Genomic DNA, 21,431 nt, shown 5'->3' on the forward strand with positions numbered 1-21,431 from the left:
GAAGGGAAAAACTCTGTTTATAAAAATACCTGTGTATGTGTGGACTAGGCCTAAAACTGTGACATGAAGAGTAAGCAAAAAGACAAGCAGGAGAAATCAAGTCACTTATTCATCAAGACATCACACTAAACACATTACAGTAACAACTGTATTTTTTGGAGGATCTATTGACAGAAATGCAATATAATATACATAACTATGTCTTCAGAGTCTTACATTATGAAGCGTTATGTTTTTATTACCTTAGAATGAGCTATATCTATCTACATGCACAGCGGATCCCTTGCATGGAATTCACCATGTTGTTTCTACAGTATTCCTGAACGGACAAACTGCTCTACACCGTGTAATATGTAAAAATGTGACGACATCTTAGTTCTGTGTCAGCCTCCGTAGTGCTTAGAAAAGAGGGGGGGTGGAGTGAGCCGCAAGATGCCGCTACATTTCAAACACTGGACCTTTAATATCATCATTCAACACCAAACAGATGAACAGTGTTTAAGATCAGATTTACTCTTATCCAGGCAACTTGTCAGCTAAAAAGAGGAAAGGTGAAGGTTCAAGTGATTTTTCAGCCTTGTAAAAGCTTACGCATCAAGGGTTAAAGGTCATTCTCTGACATCTCATGCATCGCTGCTTCTGTGGAAAACGTGATCGAGAAAAGAGAACACTAGAACTCCTGAATTTCCATCAACTCCATGTGATGTGAGAACTAATGTTGTTTAAGGCTGAACCCAGGACAGCACTGTGGCCAGCTGCCTTTCAACACAAGAGACATCCCATTCTGGTAATCCAACAAAATCAATTACAAACACACTATTTACACTCATTATCTCTCTAAACACCTCATTCAGTTCGTGCTATTGGATTCTGTTTGTGTCCATTCAGAGTCCAGCGTCACAGTGATGTCTAAAACAAGTGTGTTGGAGTTTTTATTTATAATAGGTCTACACCGGACGCGACGCGACATGACAACCTGCTTGTTCTTGATGGGTTTGTAACATCGCGCAGTGCTGCATCCGGTGTGGACAAAATTTAAAATTATGTGTTCTAATGCGTTACTAATATCTTTTGTCGTGTCGCGTTGCGCCGGTCGCGTCCGGTGTAGACACAGTGTTAGGGGTTTGTATGCAACCTCCTCAGAGACACCACACTTTTGACCTCTGGGCTGGGGATCAGCATCAAGTAATGTGTGAATGCGCTTAAAGGGCTAGTGTATTAAAGTTAATTTAGCGGCATCTAGTGGTGAGGTTGCGAATTGCAACCAACAGCTCACTCCACCCCTACCTTTCAAATGACTACAGAGGCTGACACAGGACTAAGATGTTGTCACGTTTTCGCTTCTTTGTAAAAGGATGTAAAAGGGTTACTTAAACCAACCTACTTCATCATCCCGACAGCACACCTGTTACATGTCTAACACCTTGAGTTCTGTGGACATAAAGGTATTCAACTGCATTGTGTATGGGTTACACAAAGCAGACATGAATTTCAGGCACTGAGAATTGCAATATTGAATTGCACTAATGTGGAAGATGGTATAAGAAGGGGGGTTGAAGGGGTGATTTGATTAGTCAGATGCTATCCGAGGCTGGTCTGGCTAATTAATGCAGCTGTGATGAACACAGGAAGTCTAGACTGTCAAAGGCACATGGTCGACTTCTCCACTCGCACACATAAATATACCCTATTTGATGTTCAAACACATATATACACACAGACGTCACTGAAGTGGCTTTATTTTGTACTGAATGAATGTGATGCTTAAATTAAATACCTGACACCATCCTACTATACATCCAACTCAAACTTAACTTGTATAATTACACATCATGCATATCTTAATCATGTACGTGTATTTCATGTCAAACATAAACATTTTGTTTTTTGTAATGTTTTAAACATCATTCATCATGTGTTGTTGATACTAACAGTGTTCCCCTAACTAAAAAATCTGAAAAGTGTGTTGTAGCAAGTAACACTGTTCTACTTTTCTACTGCTAAATGGTTTCTTCCTTTATTACTGTTGACACAACAATGGCGAGCAGTGGGGCCTACATAATTTGTGACTTTATAGAGCATAGACTCATTTTTAACAAGATATCACCTCTGTTTCATCTTCTTGTATGTTCACACTCTCTGTTGACTCATAGATAAGGTGTGGTTAATAGCACCCTGCAGAGAGAAATAGTCTCTTTATAGGAAACATACTCCAGCATCATTCTCATAACAAGACATCACTGTTATGCTTCGGAAACCCGTGGGACAGCAAGGTCAAGCTACAAAGAAACTCTGGTAGTGTTGGTGTAGGTGGAGAAGTAGTGTGTCTCAAAGCAACCCCACCCTTCCCTTCACCTATCACCTATGATGATGTCCACAAAATATTGGCCACTGTTCAATAAAAGCACACGGAAAACTCATTTGTACATTGGAAACCCTTCGTTGTTCAGACACAAAAACAAATTCAAGTGACTTGATAGAAAAGTACAAAGATCTGTATTCAGTGAGATGAATCCTGTGCAAATTTTTTGCAAGCAAAATATAATCACAAATATTTTGTTGCAGCATATATATAATCAGTGACAGATCGATTTTAAGGGGATCTTAAAAGCATAAATATTTCTCCCTGTTCTCAGTCAGCTGCCTTTAATGTCACAGTTCATGTTGGTTAGTGAAAAGTTTGGCATTTAGATGAAAACTCTTCTTTAAGAAAAAATGAAGACCAATCATACAAATGGCATGAATCAATCCACATGAATAAATACTGTATTAATATACTTTAGTATCGTACTATAGTAAACTGTAGTAAGCTGTAGTATATTACAGTATATTTTTTATTTAAAAAAAAACAAGCACTACAATGGCTCCGCTCCGTCTTTGTTGCAGGGTATTTTTAGGAACTTAACAGATGTTTTAATGTGAAATTGTGACTAAATAAAAACGTTAAAATTACATCTTTAATAACTTAATCTAACTCTCTGGGACTCTTCGGTCATTTTTGACCAAAAAATTGTACATTTTGAAATGTTAAAAATCGTAGCTTCGTCGGAATGAGATTACATTTGAACACTTTTGTCATTTTAGCTCTCTGAACACGCCAAAAAATTATGGACATGATTTGTTAATGGTAAAGGGGCAAAAAAAGTCGTACTTCGCTCCTTCGCGGTCAAAAATGACCAACATAGGAAATGAATGGGAAATATGAAAAAATATGAAAACTCAGAGAAACTTTTTGTGGTACAAACTACAAATCAGCCACTGTGCAGAAAAAAAGTATACAGCAATCAAGGGGTGACACTCTAAAATATCAAGAGTGCAAAATAGTCACCCACACGCACACACAAACACACACACACACTCAAAAAAATGAACTGGTAAGGCTGCAACAGAGCAAACTTTGAAAATATGCTAAATAAAATAAAAAATGAAACAAAAATACAAAAGAGGCTCTCTCTCTCTCTCTCTCTCTCTCTCTCTCTCTCTCTCTCTCTCGCTCTCTCTCACTCTGACACAGACATGCGCGCATACGCGAGTACACAGGAACTTAGAAGTTACACCATGCCATTACACGTTTTTACTTTTTTTTTAAACCAGATGGCACTAATCTGCTTTTCAACGATTGGATTTAAATGGTCTGGTATCTGTATAACCTGAAATAATGCATTCATTGAAAAATTATATTGAAAAATATTTTACAAAATTGTAAAAAAATGAATCTAATAAATTGTATTGTTTTCAATGGGGAGTAAAATGGATAAAAATTATAGCACAAATATTTATCAGTACCATAAAATGATCTCAAATGAAAAATAAGAAATATCTTGAACAAAAATATATTACATCAATTTTCCTGAAAATAGCTACAGGAGCCAAGTGTGACCCCTAAATGAAGAGGCCCAGTAAACTGAATGAAATAACAATTAATTGCAAAATGTTTGTATAAAGTCTTTGATTTTTCACTATCCATTCCTTATTTTGTTAGATATCTTAATTATCAAATACAAAGTAACAAAAAGGCTTTCCATGTGTTCATGATAATCGGTTAGTTAGACGATTATTTTTTAAATTAAACAGATAAAAAGTCTAATTAGATCTATTGCTTATAACTATATCAGAAATGAGAAAAGTATACACAACTGAACTCATTAACCTTCTCCCAAAATGTTGTGGATGACTCCCTAATAAACACACCAAGGCTGATGAGTTGATTCAAGTATGTCATATTAGAAGCAGCTGACAATAGTCTCTCCCAAATGTGGGAGGGAGGGGACGGTCGGCCAAGGAAATCATTATTTTTTTGTGGCATGAAAAGTGAGATATTTGTCATTCAAATGTAGTGAAACCGTAAAAAGTAGGCCTACTTAGAAAAAAATATAAAGAAAAAAGTATAGTATAGACACACAAAAAGTGTACTTAAGTACAGTACAAATAAATGTGTCATGATCGTGGAGGTGAGACATGGACAGAGGACCCAGGTGCAGACAGCGGGTAAGGGGTTAACAAGACGTTTAATAATAATAAAGACAAAACCAAAAACCCACAGGGGGGTAAAATAACAAAACAGGGGAATATAATAACATGACAAGACAGAACTAAGACCAACTACACTTAAACAAGACTAAAGTTAACACTTGACATAATTTACAAATGACTAGACTAGACTAGACACAGGACCGCACCATACAATCACAGTGAACAAGCACAGGACAGAAAACACAGGGGCATTATAAAGGGATCAAATCAAGAGGGGAACAGGTGCAGGGCATGAAATCATTAACAGGCAATAATGAAGAAACGAGTGGGCGGGGACAAAGACGAGACCAGAGAGAGTACATGAGATGTCAAAACAAACAATGGCATGTCTCTCTCTACACAAAACTGCTCTGCCATGATCCTGCCACAAGACCAAGAAAGACATGACATGATGAGGCAGAATCATGACAAAATGTACTTTGTTACTTTCCACCTCTGAACCAAATAAACCCCCAAATCAGAGTATTTTGCCACTAATTGGGTTTTACTAATATAATTAATTTTGTCATTTAAAAGACCTCTCCCCTTTAAACTTTAAAACTGCGCGGCTTGAAGAGCTGAATGCAAAACACGTCTGACTTAAAAACTGCGCAACTTGTACAACACGGAGAGACAAGTTCGACTTTAAAAATGCACACCTTGCGCTGCACGGAGAGACACGTTTGATTTTAAAACTGTGCACCTCGCGCTGCACGGAGAGAAACAATTCACTTTAAAACTGGGCAACTTGTGCGGCACGGAAAGACGCATGCACGGAGAGACATATCTACGGAGCGATTTTAGTCTCATTAATTATTCACACATAAAACACGATGTACACTTGCGTAGCCAGTTTCACATGCATAAAACCTAATTCACGTGCAAAAATTATATATGTACATTCACAAAAAACAATTCACGTGCGTAAAATAAAAATATATTCTCATAAAATATGTTTCACGAATGATTAAAACAATTCACAGACTTACACCTGTGCACAAATATTTTGAAAGTTTAAAATGTACAAGTTTATCATTGAATTTGAATGTGCAAATCGTCACTCACGTGTGAATCGCCCTGGATTTGTGTGTGTGTATTTTGAGACTCTCTTGGCAGCGCTGTCCCTCCCACTTGAGTTGTCATCCTGTTTAGCCAATCAGATTCAACCTTACCATTCAACCAATCATAATCGTGGAGAGACCCACCGAAATACAGTGAACAAACAAACACAGCTGAACTTCTGCAAAGCACATTGATGGGTGTGCTCTTTCTCTCATTCTAACTGGTTGACATGTGCGCATGCTCTTTCTCTTACTCTCACTGGTTGACGCGTGGACGTGCTTTTCTGAGAGAACTGCCCAATAAGGGACTAAGAAAGTTGTTACATAACGGAATTTCATGTTCCTATGTTTCATAACGGAATTTCAACCTATAGGAACCTTGGGGGAGTTTATTGAGCACAGCAATACTACGTCATACGCCAAAATGATTTTTTTTTGACAAGTTGACTATGTTAAGCATTTAATGTACACTACAGTATTGTGTGTTAACCAGTCATTTGTAGTAAATACTGTGGTATACTTTAATATTTACTATGGTAAGAACTAATTTAATGTGTGACATTTCATCAATACAGCAATATTGTTTTAACTAAAAAGGCCTGTAGGTGACGGCATTTTTTTCAATTGTTCAACAGATTTGTTCAAAACAGCTTATTTGTTTAAGAACGAATTGTGTATTAATGAATGACTTATTGAATCGTCCAAATCGTTCAAAACATGGATTCATTTACAAACGAAACAGCATATTTTGTCTGCTTAACAAAGCAAAGGCACTCAACATGGCTTTTTAAAATGCTTTTGCAAACGTAAGTAAATGTAAAGACAGCATGAAATCAAAACTGAAAAATCATATTTTTATTGGAATATTGTAGTGCTTTTATAAAGGCCTTATCTGTGCACCATCATAATCATTCATCAAAAACGTTAACCTCCTCCCCCCTCAAAACAACCTCTCATCACTTCCGGTCATGGCTCCAGTGACTGACTGACAGCAAACTGGGATTCAAATCTGCCTCCATTTGTTAGCAACGCTCAACTTCCAATGATCCAACCAGTTCACAATGGACAGAATCAAGTTCCATCCTACATTTGTTTCTCATTTCAGAAGCCGTTTCACGATATATATCACGATATGGAAAAGACGACGATCGCTTCTTCCATTTCATGGTGACTTTGATAAGCATATGCAACATTTACTCACGCCACTATGGTACAACCGTTTAAAAAATAGAGTGGCATCGCACGTATTAAAATTATATCATAGTCAGGCTACCGTAGCACCGGTATATCAAGCAACTTTACTAGGAACTGATTTGGAGGTTACATTGTCTCCTTTTCTCTTTATGAGTTATTCTTAAAAGTACCTGGACACACAACAAGGTCATACTGGTGAATTATAGAGTAACATTCATACTCACTCAGGAATATGATTATTAGCCAGGCTGATGTGATGTGTAGTTCAGGTAAGTGTGGCACAGGAGAGCATTATTACGCTCCATCTGAGGTTAGAGTCAGGTCGCCCAACCATTCCACACCTCCCTTCTCTGATTACTGTGTGTGTAATTATATGCGATGTAACTACCGGCGATCTGGTCTTTCTCTTTCATTAGGAGCTTTCATCGGGACTAGATGTCTGACTCATCTCACAGTCTGTATTTTTGCATGTGCGTTGATTCTCAGTTCTGCTTCCTAAATCCCCTAGATAGATTTTTGAAACTTTCAACGGAGCCAATGATTTTGGTGCTCAACAAACTTAAACCCCCCCACCAAAAAGGCAGGACATTCAGTTTTATGAACTTTTTTGTTTACAATAAAGCTCCCTCTAGTTCCACGTATCAGTTCCCCCCCCATTCCTTTCAATGAAAGCAGTCGTTGTTTAAGAAACTGTTGCCCCAGTGTTACATTACACTGTTTCAACTAAGAATGTGTGTGTGTAAAATCATAAGGAGTGTTTTTGCATGTGTGTGCATTTGTGTGGAGCTTTTCAAGGACATCTTAGCTGAGTGTTTGTGAGTTTTCCTACACGATATCGTGACACCGTCCCATTTTCCATAGTTATGGATATTGGAACAAGGCAAAAGAATTCCCAATCACAGCCAGGAATATGTGCAGCTCTGCCATACATACAGACAGACACACACACACACGCACACACACACACACACGCACACACACACACACACACACAACACACGCACACATTACTCACCAGTATTTAAGCATGTGTCAGCTTAGCCTTCAAATAGACACCAATACCAGATCTGTGACTGGTGCATGCATGTGTACAGTATGTGAGTAAAGCTGAAAGGTGGACTATGACTTTTAATTTCTTAACATTACTCATCTACTTATACACCCTATTTTGGCGTATTCTCTTGCTCTTACACACACATACAGAAAAATGCACATGACATCTGTACCAGTAAGAGCAACCCAAAAATATGTATATATTTTTTATTTCTTCCCTTTTACAACCAAACAGCTCTTACTGGTTCTTACTGAAAAACCAAGAACAAAGAACAAGCACTATTGCATCAACTCCCATCTCACAAAACTCGCTCGATGTGTTCAGACCATAAGCTTTTCTTAAAAAATACACCAACATCGTTTTAACCAACGCATTGCATGCATGCACAGTGCACACACATACATACATCCAAAGGATGTGCTTAGACATGTTAGACGATGTAAAGATGCTACACAGAGACAAATCAGTATTTATGCACAGCAGCCATTTGTGAGTGGACGCTTAAATAATCGGTTGCAGACACACACAAAAATGCAGAAGACAGATTCAACCATTTTCTAAGCAGAGAAACTCTCATCAAGGACAACCTTAGATGTCTACTCAATCTAACCACACACCAACTCATTTCCTTAGCAACTGTGACTCATTTCCCTAACAACAAGACTGAAGCATTGCATTACAAGCAAAAGAGCTGAGAGGTAGTGCATCTGAAAAACAAATAACCTTTTTCTAAAAGATTATTATGAAAGGGAGTAATTTTTTTCCCAAGCTCTGCAATTCACTTGTCACATAAAAGATTGTTATGTGAAAAAAGACCTCAACACCTGGTTTCTTACAGAGCATACACACACTATCACTTCCTCTGGCCTTCAGGTGCTTTCAAATCTAAATACGCTCCCTCCTACTTATTCCCCACTTATTTGATATTTTATGCCTCTAAGCTTCTATACGAGTGAAAAAACATCAGCAGTGTAAACATGCCAAACACGAAAAAGGATGATTTAAAGCCCCAGTGAAATCAAAATGAAGTTTTTTTTCCTTTTATTAAAAATAAGTTAGCCTTAAGGACGTCAATAAACTGATATACTCCTACGTGCAGACAAAATTCCCATTTAGAAGATATAAGCGTTCAAAACTGACAGTCTGGTACATGTAGGGTTGGGAATCGTTTCAATTTTATCGATTCCGATTCCAAATTGGAATTGATTTTCGATTCCCAACCCTAGGTACATGCACAAATTTTTTTATTGAAATTCCATGACATCACTACACTTCAGCCTCTTGTCAAAGCTCTCGTCCAATCAAATCCGCTTTTGAATCGGAAGAGTCCTGCCCCCTTCACATGAGAGCTGCGGAAGCGGCGCCTCAACTCAGCCAGTTGTTAGCACATTTCTTATGCCCTACATGGTGAATGAAACAAATTGGACTCGATGGGAGATGGGGGATGATCCAGACAGTGTAAGCATTAACATTAAAGTCTTAATTTTGCATTAGTGTCAAGCGAGTGGTTGCATGTGAGTGTCCTCTGGTTCAGAGACATGATAGCACAGAGCTGATCATTTGCGCGATCATACGCGCAAATCCACTGAGAAAACAAAACGTATCTGACCCGTTTCAAGTATACACAGAATATCGAATGTTAAGGCTCTATGGAAGAGATCGGACATAGCAGCCTTGATCAGTAAAGGAGAAGACAAACGCCCATGTCACTAACCAACGTAAACAACAAGCTTCAAATGACACATCACTGGTATCACTGATCTTCCTATACTTTCCAATACACTTTTACACCACTGTGGCTATTACGCTGTTAATTGCAGCTTTGCCAGGCTGACTGTGTGCCGTAAACGAAACACTATTGGTTATTTTAAAAGTGGGCGGGGCCAGAGGTCGCATTACCCGAAAATTCTCCGTCATTGAGTGCGTTTACATGCACAAAATAAACAGATATCTATCAAAAATCAACTTAAAAAGAAACCTGTTTTCACGTGTTTACACGCATAGTAGGGATGCAACAATACAGCTCACCCACGGTTCAATACAAACCTCGGTGTTCACCCACGGTTTTCGGTTCGGTTCGGTTCAGATGGCTTGGCACTTTAAAGTGTTTTTTCACTGTTCTATGCTTATGTGACAGAAACAGTAAAAAGTTAAGAAGAAAAAAAACTATTTTACTGAAATTCTCTTTATTTTACTTGACTTATTTTATTATCTTCAAGCAAAAATCAACTTGTACAAATTCCTGGTGTATTGAATAAATGTAAAAATTTACACTGGCAGCTCACAGCAGTTTTTGGTTTACTGTTCATCAACATGCCAGTAAAATAAGCTTCTTGAAGAGGTTTTGCACATCAGAGTATTTAAAATAACGTAATGCAAAACTTGCAATTGCTGTAATTAGGGGTGTAACGATACACTCAGCTCACGATTCGGTGCATATCTAGATGCTGGGTTCACGATACGATACACATCTCGATATTTTGAACAAAATTAAAAAATGAAACTGAAATTCAAATAACATTTATTTTCTAAATATTAACAATTTCAGTAACTTTTTTTGTTGGACATACAACTTAATAAAGAATTTTAACATTTTAAGGCTTAACTGAACCTGCTGTACTGCAGGTTTGTCACTGAGTGTCAATTTTGACAGCAAATTTTGATTTAGCTTTAGTCATAGTCTTTTGACTAAAATGCAATTTAGTTTTAGTCATATTTTAGTCATCCCCATCATTTTAGTTTTAGTCGACAAAATCCACATTATATTTAGTCTACTAAAATCTATATGGTTTAACTAATTTAAATGGTGTAATTAAATGTTCCATACAAAGATTTAACTGTTTTGACATCATTTACTTTATACCTTAGAATTAAATTAAACCAGGTCATTACCTTTATTTTTCAGAAAAGTTCAGTAACTACTGGATATGCATTGTCACAACACAGAGAATATTAGACCATGAACGACATGTACCAGTTCATTCAGTCTCATTTTGACTCAATTGACTCATTCGTTCAGTGAAGGGTAAATTCATTCAGTACATTCAACCAATGAAACGCTCTGACAGAGCTCACACTCAAAAGCTATTGGCTCGTGTCTCTTTGAAGCTGCGCTGTCTTTGCTTCAATTGCTTGAGACAGTAATGAATGAGAAATATCTTTCAAAAAGACATATTACATAAACTGCATTACATTTCTTCAATCATGCAAATCACATACTTGGTTCTTTTAATCTACAGTACGACTCCATCGCTTCTCTAATCGGTACAGCGCTGGTTTCTTTTGGCTTTATGTTGCATCACGTTATGCAGCAGCTCACGTTAGCGTTATCTCATAGAAGATAAATGCGCTGTAAATGCGCCGCTTGCGCATCCAGTGTCCAAGCAATAAACGTGTGAACAAGTAATTGTCAGTTACTGGAATAAACTTTTTTAATGCATCGCAACAGCAAGTGGCTTTGCGTGACCCTAAGCATCTGCTAAATTACTACATGTTGCACTCAGACTGTTCTTAACCATTCCCGTTAGCAACTGCAAGGGCGAGAGATCTGTTCATGTTACACTAACATCCGAGTTGGGGGGGCATTTCAAATATGGTCACCCTAGGGCACTACACTGTGTTAATCAGGGCCTGCTTTAGAGTCTTCGTAGCACGCTAAGAGACAGCATTATCGGGAAATGCAGCCCTGTTATATTTAACATTTTATTTTAAAATAGATTATGACAGATTTTTTACGAGCCGGTGACAGAACAACGGTCCATGAAAAAGTCTAGCACAACCTCTGGGCGGATCCAATCGATATGTCTCGCTCTCTGCATTTTTCAGTTGAAAATACGTCAACACATCAAATAATGCTGCGCGTTCCAAGGCATTGCTGTGGGCCTTTAAGAAAATGGAAAGAAATGAACAAAAATATGCCACAGGAGCAGTTTTCTTACCAATGTTTCATCACATACCATTTAGAAAAGAGAATCTGTACAAAATACCACGAAAACCATACACAAAAAACATACAGTCACGTACTAACACATGTGACATTGTCTATCCGATCTGACTAGCCCAATCCTACAGTGAAGTCCTATGAGTGCAATATTGAGCAAAAAGCACACAAAATCAACACAATGCAATTCATAATGCACATACATGCGACAATCAGCGTTTCACATGGAAAAACAGCATACACGATACATAGCGTTAAAGCATTTAAAAATCATTGCGGCTATACACAGCTTCACATAATCACCTGAAATACCTTCAATGGCAACTGAAAAGCCTGATCTTCAGAAGATCCCTCAAGTGCCAGTTCCACTTTTAGGACAAAGAGACAAGAGCACGAAAAGAGACAAGAGCACAAAAAGGGGCAAGAACGCGAAAAGGGGCAAGAACACGAAAACGGGCAAGAACACGAAAAGGGGCAAGAACAGGAGAACTTCCACACAGTCCACAATGCACTCGACTACAAACCAGGAATAATGCCCACTTCTCCATCTCAGGATGAGAGCGCGTCTAAAGGAGACATGATGAAGACAAGGCTAGACAAAACATTACATCAGTGCTGCAAGCCAGCACATACTGCGAAAAGAATGAATGTGTGTCTGCTACATCAACATCACAATATATTTTTTATTAATAATAATAATATTATTACATAGCGCTCTGGAATTCTCTGTTCTGATTGGTTAATCATGCCAGGGGCATAGCACAGAATCTCGTGCCCTGTGCAAAGGCAATGTGTGGAGCCCCTCCAGGCTATTTTTAAGTAAATTGTTATATTTATTTACAATACAGCACTGAATCTCATTTCTGTAAGATGTCGTCCACTGAGACAGCGGATAGTAGTGATACAAGCAACAAAGGTACAAAGGTATATATTGCCTTACCTTCTTTACAAAGGTAAGGCAATATATTAACGTAATTAATCATTTAACATGTATTCTATTGCGAAAGTTACTGTTACAATTCTATAATTATATATATTTCTTGCGTGCTATCTAGTACACGCTGAGAGTAGTGAAGTAACTAAAGTTAGCTAATAGTAAATAGCAACACTGTTCAAAGTGTTTGATCTGACAGCGACATAGGCAGTTGGGTGTAAGTTAGTAGACGTTTGTCTCCCCCTTTGTAAAGTCAGGAACAACCGGAGTACGTACCGCAGGGACGGAAAAACATTATTATTCGGAGGATATATGGCCATTTGTATAAAATGCTAACGTTACTAAACAGTTGTTTGGTAAACATTGAAAAAGTGGAAACATTGAAAATGTTGAATTATCTTACCAGTCTAGCAGAAACTTCGGCATCGCCTTGAAAACATTTGTCTTTCAACAGTGCCTTCCATCTGGTAATAGATACACCAATGTTTATCCTGGATTTCTGCAGCCGTTTGTCTCTAATTCGTCTGGCAGCATCACGTTTGCGCTTCTTTGACGACGGAGATTCACGCTCTGTCGGCTCTTGTGCACAATACGCATGGTCCTCCATTTTATCAAAACTTCTAAGAAAGAACAATCAATTGCTTCAGCTAGACGACGACTACTCCTCCTTCTCTCCGTAATAAGACTTACTACTTTGTGCGTCTTCAACTCAGTGATGACGCAAGCTGCGTCTAAAAAAAACACACGAAGAAGACCAAAACGAAACGCGCTCGGTAGAGCTGTTTGTCCGTTAGAGCTTACTGTACGAAACATGGCTGTGCAACATAACAAATTCCATGTAGATAGGCCAGCTCCCTATGTAGATACAACTGGTTTATTCTAAGGTAATAAAAACATAACTTTTCATTACGTAAGGTTTTTATACACATCTAAAGACACAGTTTTGTATGTTATATTGCATTTCTGTTAATAGATCATACAAAACATCCCGCAAAGTACCTTTAAGGTCTCAAGGGTTATATGAGATATGCGCGCGCCCAGAGAGTCAGAGCACAAAATACTAAACGGAGTTCTCTTTCATGCCTTCTTACTCTGAAACGCGACTTGCAACGCCCCTGAATCATGCCATCCACCTCCACCACACATCCTGAATTGAAGCTGCTTTGCCACGACTAATTTGTTTCATGTGATAAAATAAAAACAGATCATGCAATATTACATAATTACAAATGAATCTTTTGTCTCTTGTTACTAATTTATGTAACATGCACTCCTATCTGGTGTACTGATTTGCGTTAACTACTGGCTGAGATTATCCCTTACGTATTTTTGAGGTTATTGACTACTGTTGGAATGCTAACCTTTGTGTCAATGTGACAGAAAGAATGATTTTTGAGGGTATGGGCAGAGAATATGCAACAATTAAACAAACCAGTAGAAACCTCCGGCAGACGAGGTTTAAAAGGGAGGGTGGGAAAAATTAGAATAATAAGAGAGAGAGAGGTTACAGGAAAAATGCAATAACAGACAACAGGTTTTTCTTTTAGCTCAATAAAAGGATCAAACAGTCTTATATGAGAGGATCAAACAGTAAGACGTTGCAAATGAAATCCCATCTTCACAGGCCTACCATTTAACTCTTTGAAGAATGCTTCTTCATATTGAAGCCTTTCACATAACATATTATGACCTCAGAATGGATTTTGGTATTCTCAACAGCTTCACTAAATAAACCCATGTAAGGATTTTGTGAATAGTTTTAACAAACGTCAATATTTGAAAGGTTGAACAAACTTTGAACTTTCCTATGATTATGGATGTTATCAAAATATCAGAACAGATGTTTTGTTCAACTGAGCTTCCTTCTAAGCTCCCCAACGTATAACAAAGAAAGAAAACACTGAAGCTTAGCTTATCAATCACGTGATGAGTTTTAGAAGTGGAGTCAAGCTTAGCTGAATGCTTTTTCAATAGATGGTAGTAAACTCTACAACTCTTCCAAACAAATTGGCAGCTTGACCTCCAGCAGTGTGAGAGCAGGTCGTAAGAGAGAGAATCTTAAATAGACCAAATTTAAAATAGATCATACAGCACATGCTTCACAGCCCACAGAGCCAGAACAGCAAGTGCACTGAGGGGGCAATAGCTTTGACCTTCTGAATGACAGTCAGGCTGAGAACACACCAGACTAAAGCATAATTTATAGTCGTGCGTAGGACCTACGTCGGTTTTCCTTTATACTTGTGCGTGTTGCTTGTGTATCCAAGACAAGAGCCGAAGAAGAAGCAGCTCGTTTAAGACATAGACATATATATATATATATATATATATATATATATATATATACGTATATATATATAAAACTAGACGCTGCATTGGCCGCTTTGCTCCGCTGCTGCGATACGTCAATGGCTCCGCCATATTGGTGAGGGCAAGAGTGCACTAAAAGCCCACTGAACCCAATGGAAGAGCTGCGCTTTTTCGGCATTAAAAGCACAGTCAAGTTTACATTTCTTAACATATTTAAATGGTTTACGATATACGTATAGAGTACAAATTTACCATGTCTCTAGTTGCTTGTGAAATCCATTATTTGTGCCTGTTATTCGTGAGAATTCACTAGATGGCACCATGTTCAGTGATATGTTGTAGACAAGACAAGCAACATAATAAATAACCACGTTGGTTGCAGTAGTGGAGAATAAAACAGACATGTAGCCTAGAGATTGTTTCTGAGATTTATTTGAATCATCGAACAAAACACCCAAGGTAATATAATTTAATTTACGAGTTATATAAAAACGAATGTTTTTCACTGTGGAAATGGCTTTTTCTGTAATAATTTTAGAAAATAAAAAGATAAAAGATGTTCTTTTATTTATCCGGTAAACCCGTTACAGCAGTAAAACATGATGTATGTGATATAGTAAAACAAATAACACTGCCGTGCATTGTAAGTATGAAATAGCAGTATATAGTCATATAGTAAAGACGAATTGTTTTGATTTTTCCCATGATTTTAAAGTGAATGAGCTGTGTTCTGATCATGTGCATTTAATCTACTTTAAATTATTTCACATTAGCGATGTGTACACAATTATTAAGCCTAAACGATTGCTTGACAAGCCTGAGTTTTGACAGTTCCGTATGACAATAAATACATTTTCAAGTCTAACCATCTTTAACTGGAGCCAAAACGTTTCTGTACGCCACGTAAATAGAAAAGTATTGAAATTAGTTGAGAAATGAAAACGATGTTGTGTTTTTATCCAGATAACTGCAGCTCCACCATTCACTCGTATGTCTTCGTAGTCTGCTTTTGCACTCACCAATATGGCGGTGGCATTGACGTACGATCCAGCGGACAATGAGGCATCTAGTTAATATATATATGTCTATGGTTTAAGAAGCATTAGCAGTGATAGAGGCAAGTAAACCGCTATCCGCTATTTTGTTGCAGCTTGAGATGTTAAATACAGAAGAACAAATAATTTACTTAGATAATTCATTCAGAAATGCGTTTGTGTAAACATGATTTTTTTGACCTGAGAGAGAGGTTCAAACAGACCTATCACAGCGCATGCGGTCTGCGTACGGTTGAGTTGACTTATTGTTACATTTTTGGAGAGGTGCACACCAGGCCACGCACAGCCTACGGCGTAGGTCCTACGCACTACTATAAATTACGCTTAACTGTTTCCTTAATGACTTAATACAACATGTGTCTCATGTTGTCAATGGACATCAATGGCATAATCTATCTCCTTTCTAAATGATGTTTATTTGCAATATGTTGGCATATGTTTTATTCTCCTTTAAAGTAAGCTAAGATGGACCCAGTATATCAGTCAAACAGCACAGGAGACAGTCTGCACACAAAACTACAAAATAGTAATGATCAGCCAAACTACATATCTGACTAAAGCCTTTAAAGAGCAGAATGGCACCGTTCCGTCTCATATTGGCTTGGTGATTACATTAGTGGATGGATTGATTTTGTGTAATTGCCTAAGAAAACATGGTGAGATGAGAGGAATCAATAGTCATCAACTCATAACATAATGATCGCCATTACAGCAGAAGTCATTCTGCCCAGTACTAAAACTTCACTGAACAGATTATTAAAGCAAAACTGCCTTTGATATGGCATTAAAGGTAGGGGGATTTAAGGTAAAATAAAAATGGGAATCATTTTAGAAATATCACAAAGAAAAAACTAATTAAAGTTACTTAACAGTTTAGAGATGTGCTGTATGTGCATACGTGTTTAAGAAGACTTTAGGCAGAAGTAAGTTAAGGAAGTCACTCCCTAAAGCGTACCACATTCCATTCTGTGGAAGAGACATATCTGTGTGGATATGTGGAGAGTGAACTACAGAAAATCTCCACAGGAGGAAGGGAGTGGTAAACACACAGGACAGGGGTAAAACTCAGGGGACAACAAAGAAGAACTGAGACCACTCTGAAGCATAGTTTTACTTGATGGCTTAAAGGTGCTGTGTGTAGTTTTTTGGAGGATCTATTGACAGAAATGCAATATAATACACACTACTATGTCTATAAAGACCTTACATTATGAAGCGTTATGTTTTTATTACCTTAGAATGAGCTATTTCCATCTACACACACCACAGGTGCCTTTGCATGCATGTAATTCGCCATGTTGCTTCTACAGAAGCCCTAAATGGACAAAATGCTCTACAGATCGCGTTTCGTAAATATGTTATCGCCTTCAGCGAAAACATGACCACATCTTAAGGCTAAAGTATAGTCCGGCTGTCCGCGCGCCATCCGCACACCCCGTCCGGAACGTGTACAACACACATGCGCGAAAAAATGTTGAATCGGCCGAGTCCACTCGGTGATGCACTGCGCATGTGTCGAACTCGTCTATCCGCGCTTATCAGCGCGATTGAGTATGCTCAAGAAGCTGTGTGGACGCGTTTGTGCGCGAGATAGACACAGACGCGGAAAGTTAAGTATACCCGGCCTTTTAGCCCTGTGTCAGCCTCCGTAGTGCTTGAAAGGCAATGTTGGTTGCAATTTGCAACCTCACCACTACATGCTGCTAAATTTCATCCACTTGACCTTTAAATAAACCTATTTTCTTGACAGGACTGGTAAAACTGTATTCAGCACAACACTTTCGTTTTGAAAAATGCTTTAGACTTACATTTTACATATGACATGGACCAGCACCTATTATATGCTCTGCCTTAGTTAAATTAGGCCAATGTTTGTCAGTGCAAGCTATTTTCAGTTTAGACAGCACTAACATTTATTTAGTCAACAGATTAAAGAAGACAATGCTTCTTCTGAATGCATGGTTTCATCTTCAATCCAAGCCTTTTTAAATTTGTTTGCTACATACAAAACAAACCTCCCAACAATCTAGCTTTTGCAACCAGAGCATTTGCATTTACTGGTAACTTAACCATATATGATATGCACAGGATCAACGGTCAGAAGATAATGTCTTATTCACAAAAAAGTCGGCAGCTCCAATAGTACTGAGCAGTCCTCCCAAACACAAATGTCACAAAGTCAGATAAAGTTAAACTAAACTTCTACAGTTCTTAGTCATTTCTGTAATCTGTGCATAACCTCCAGAGAAAGTAATGACTGTAAATGCTCCCCTCTCAATTGAGTTTATTCTGAACTTAGTAAATTCAACTCTAAAGATCTGAAACTGAATTTAGAAATCTAAAGTTGATTTTTAAGCATTTGTTTCATCAGTAATTCTCCTCCATTCACATTTAGATGGCAAACCCAGTGGCTTTGTTTACTCACAATACACTGCATATGATAAGGCTTTAGGCCATCAAGATTCATGCAAACTAATATATGTATTTCCTGTGCAGTGACAATTGCAAAATGCACAGGGGTTGCTTTCACTATCCCCAAACAATGGTTGATAATTTATATATGCTTTGCTGTATATACTTTACTGTATAGCATTTTAAAGTTTCATATGATTTGCCAATAATTAACACTGTTGGTAGATACTGTACACCATAATTTCATCCTGACATCTGTCAACATGACCATGATTTCATTTTAATCATAGAAACCTTGTGTAAACTCATGTTGCACAGGACAATGAAGTTGGTTGATCTCTATCGGAAACAAATGACGTGTTCATAAAATGTGTTAAACTTGGACTACACTGTACATGTATCAACACAATCACATGCATCAACAACACTCGCATTAAACTGTGTTTTTATTCAGGAATGTTTTTTTTTTCACCGAACTGCACTGATGCCTTACAGTACAGACATGAGAGGAGACTTCTGAAAAGGCGAGACAAAAGAGGAAAGACTTCATTTCATCGTGGTTTTGAAAAGGCAAACAACACGTTTTATCACAATATTTAAAGAAAACGCACAGAAGAGAAACTTCCCTCAGAAGTCCAGGTAACCAAACTCTACAGGTAAGTTATCAAAACCACTGGAGTAAAAAAAAACTCACTTACCTGACCGCTATCGTCCAGTGTAAGATCTGATCTTTCTTGCCGACACCCCTACAAGAGATTTTGTTTTGGCCTCCGGTCCTGTTTTTCACTGTAAAATCTTCTATCTGTCTCGACTCTTTCGCGGAGGCTCGAGCAGCTAGATAACTGACTGTGCGCGCACCACGGAAACATAGGCGCGAAACATTTGTGTTCTGCGCGCGCCTCCCCGCGTGCAACAATCCTTCAGATTTACAGTGTTACTGTATTGTCTGCAATGTACACATGACGGTTTGTGTGCTATCACAAAGGTTAAAAAACAGCAATAAATTAATATTTCGAGGAATAGAAATTCAAGTGTCATTTTCTGTAAATATTTATTAAATGCAATCGTAAACATTTGACTTTTGCTCTTAAATGTTTTGTGTTACTTTTTATTAGTTTATGTATGAGAAAGCCTCTGCCAAAAAGTGGTTGTACATCGTTCATTGATTTAACACAACTACATTTCGTGTTTTAAAGTGCATTTTTATTGTAGAATACATACTTTCCCTCTGATTAAGTAAAAGGTACAATTTGAGCTTTTCCGCCATTTTTATGTACACAAAAATATACAAAACATTAATAGGAGCCTATGACACTTCAAATAAGTGACACCGCCATACAATGACTCAACACAAATCTTCCAAATCACAGATCAATCATGAAAATGTTATAAAAATAATAATAAAATATCATTAAGTATATTTAATTGTTTATATATAATTGTTTATGAATATGTATGTTGGGGTCTTAGATGAGACTATTGTCAATAAAACACTATGAAAAACTGCAAATTGTGCATATAAGTGATCCAGCTGGAATAGTTTAAATCTTCCCACAAACTCTATCAGTAGGAAATATACAAAAAGTATTATGCAACAGTATCTCTGCCTTTGAACTATTTGGTAATTCTGCTTTTTGAACATGAGATGACCGCTAAAGCAGCAACAATTGTTCCCAAACCAAAGCCAAACATCACATAAATATCAAAGTATGACTATTTGCATGCCAAAGACAATACAGAAGAGAAACATCTGAGTCCAGCCTGTACAAATAATCTGCATCATTACATAAATGATAACACAATCCTTCAGTTCGAGGTCTGTGTCTGCAACATTATGAAGACCCTCAGAATAACCAATTTAAGATTATCAACGCTTTCAGTCTTGTTGATTTTGATGTACTTGCAAATTTCTGAGGCATTGGATATTCAGTAATGTGTGGTTGCTTGAACCTGATGATACATGTTGAAAGTGCTGTTGAAAGCAGGCACTGTTCACTGTAACACATAAACTGCCTTGGATCTCAACCTACAGCTAACTGAACGACATTTATTGATCTTGGACAGTGTACATAATATCAGGTTTGCATAAGGATGCACTGTCTGCCTATTAGAGGCATTAGTCAATGGCTCTGCTATATCCTGGCATTTAGCTTGCTAAATGTCAGGAAACAATTGTATCAAGACATAGATTATCAAAAGTTGTCAAAAGAACATGTAGTATATTTACTTTAGGACACTACCAAATATGTATCAACTTTTCAAAAAAAAGTTTAAAAATGTCAGGAATAGCAAATATACCACCTTGATAAATGATAGTTGTGCTGTACTTTTTATTGCATGGATTGAAAGAGCCAAAAATGGATACATGTAATGTAAATAAAACTGTCAGAGCATATGCTGTGGCACTAAAGATCTTCAAACTGTTTGTGTTCCTCTATTCCAATGCTATCCATCCGGTTACTGGTTTGATACTTCATAAACCCATATACATTTAACAATACAGGTTGAGTAACTAATATTACCTCATCAAATGCCAACATCTCTTAAAATCAGATACCAGAGATCTGTGAGTATATGGAAACTTAAAAAAAGAAACTCAAAGGGAGTTGCAGTGTATGAAATAAACTTGGGTTGTACCACCATCTACTGTTTATCTGAAGAACTGCATTAATATTTCCAGAGCACAGGCATTCATTTGCTAAACATCAGGATCCAGTTGAATGGAAAAAATAAAATAAACAAAATAAAAATCACACAAAAAAGTCCTATCTCCCTTTAAGTAGACCAGCCACAAATTAAAATACTTAAACCACTTTTTCTATATCTCTGTTAAAACGGTACTTTGAGATTTCAGAAATGAACTTGGTCACTCAGTGGTTATCAGAAAAAACCTGACATTCAAAAAAATTGCACACTACATGACAAGAAACAATCATGTTTTGCCGTAAGACTGGACACA

At 37.5% G+C, this 21,431-nt stretch overlaps 1 protein-coding gene across 5 annotated transcripts in view; it reads right to left on the bottom strand.

The window, feature by feature from the left end:
• adcy7 (adenylate cyclase 7) overlaps window positions 1-19,343 on the bottom strand; it is a 43,464-nt gene extending 24,121 nt beyond the window's left edge. For 2 of the 5 annotated variants that reach the window (XM_057338674.1, XM_057338627.1), the window contains exon 1: window positions 19,171-19,343. The gene's annotated coding sequence lies outside the window, so the exon portion shown is untranslated. Of the gene's footprint in view, window positions 1-6,991; window positions 7,163-12,064; window positions 12,345-19,170 lie in introns of those variants that run through there. The other 3 variants (XM_057338656.1, XM_057338666.1, XM_057338636.1) reach the window with 3 other exon arrangements.
• Between the last annotated feature and the right edge of the window lie 2,088 nt (window positions 19,344-21,431).

This window comes from Triplophysa rosa, linkage group LG1, assembly GCF_024868665.1.
Source record: "Triplophysa rosa linkage group LG1, Trosa_1v2, whole genome shotgun sequence".
Lineage (NCBI taxonomy): Eukaryota > Metazoa > Chordata > Actinopteri > Cypriniformes > Nemacheilidae > Triplophysa > Triplophysa rosa.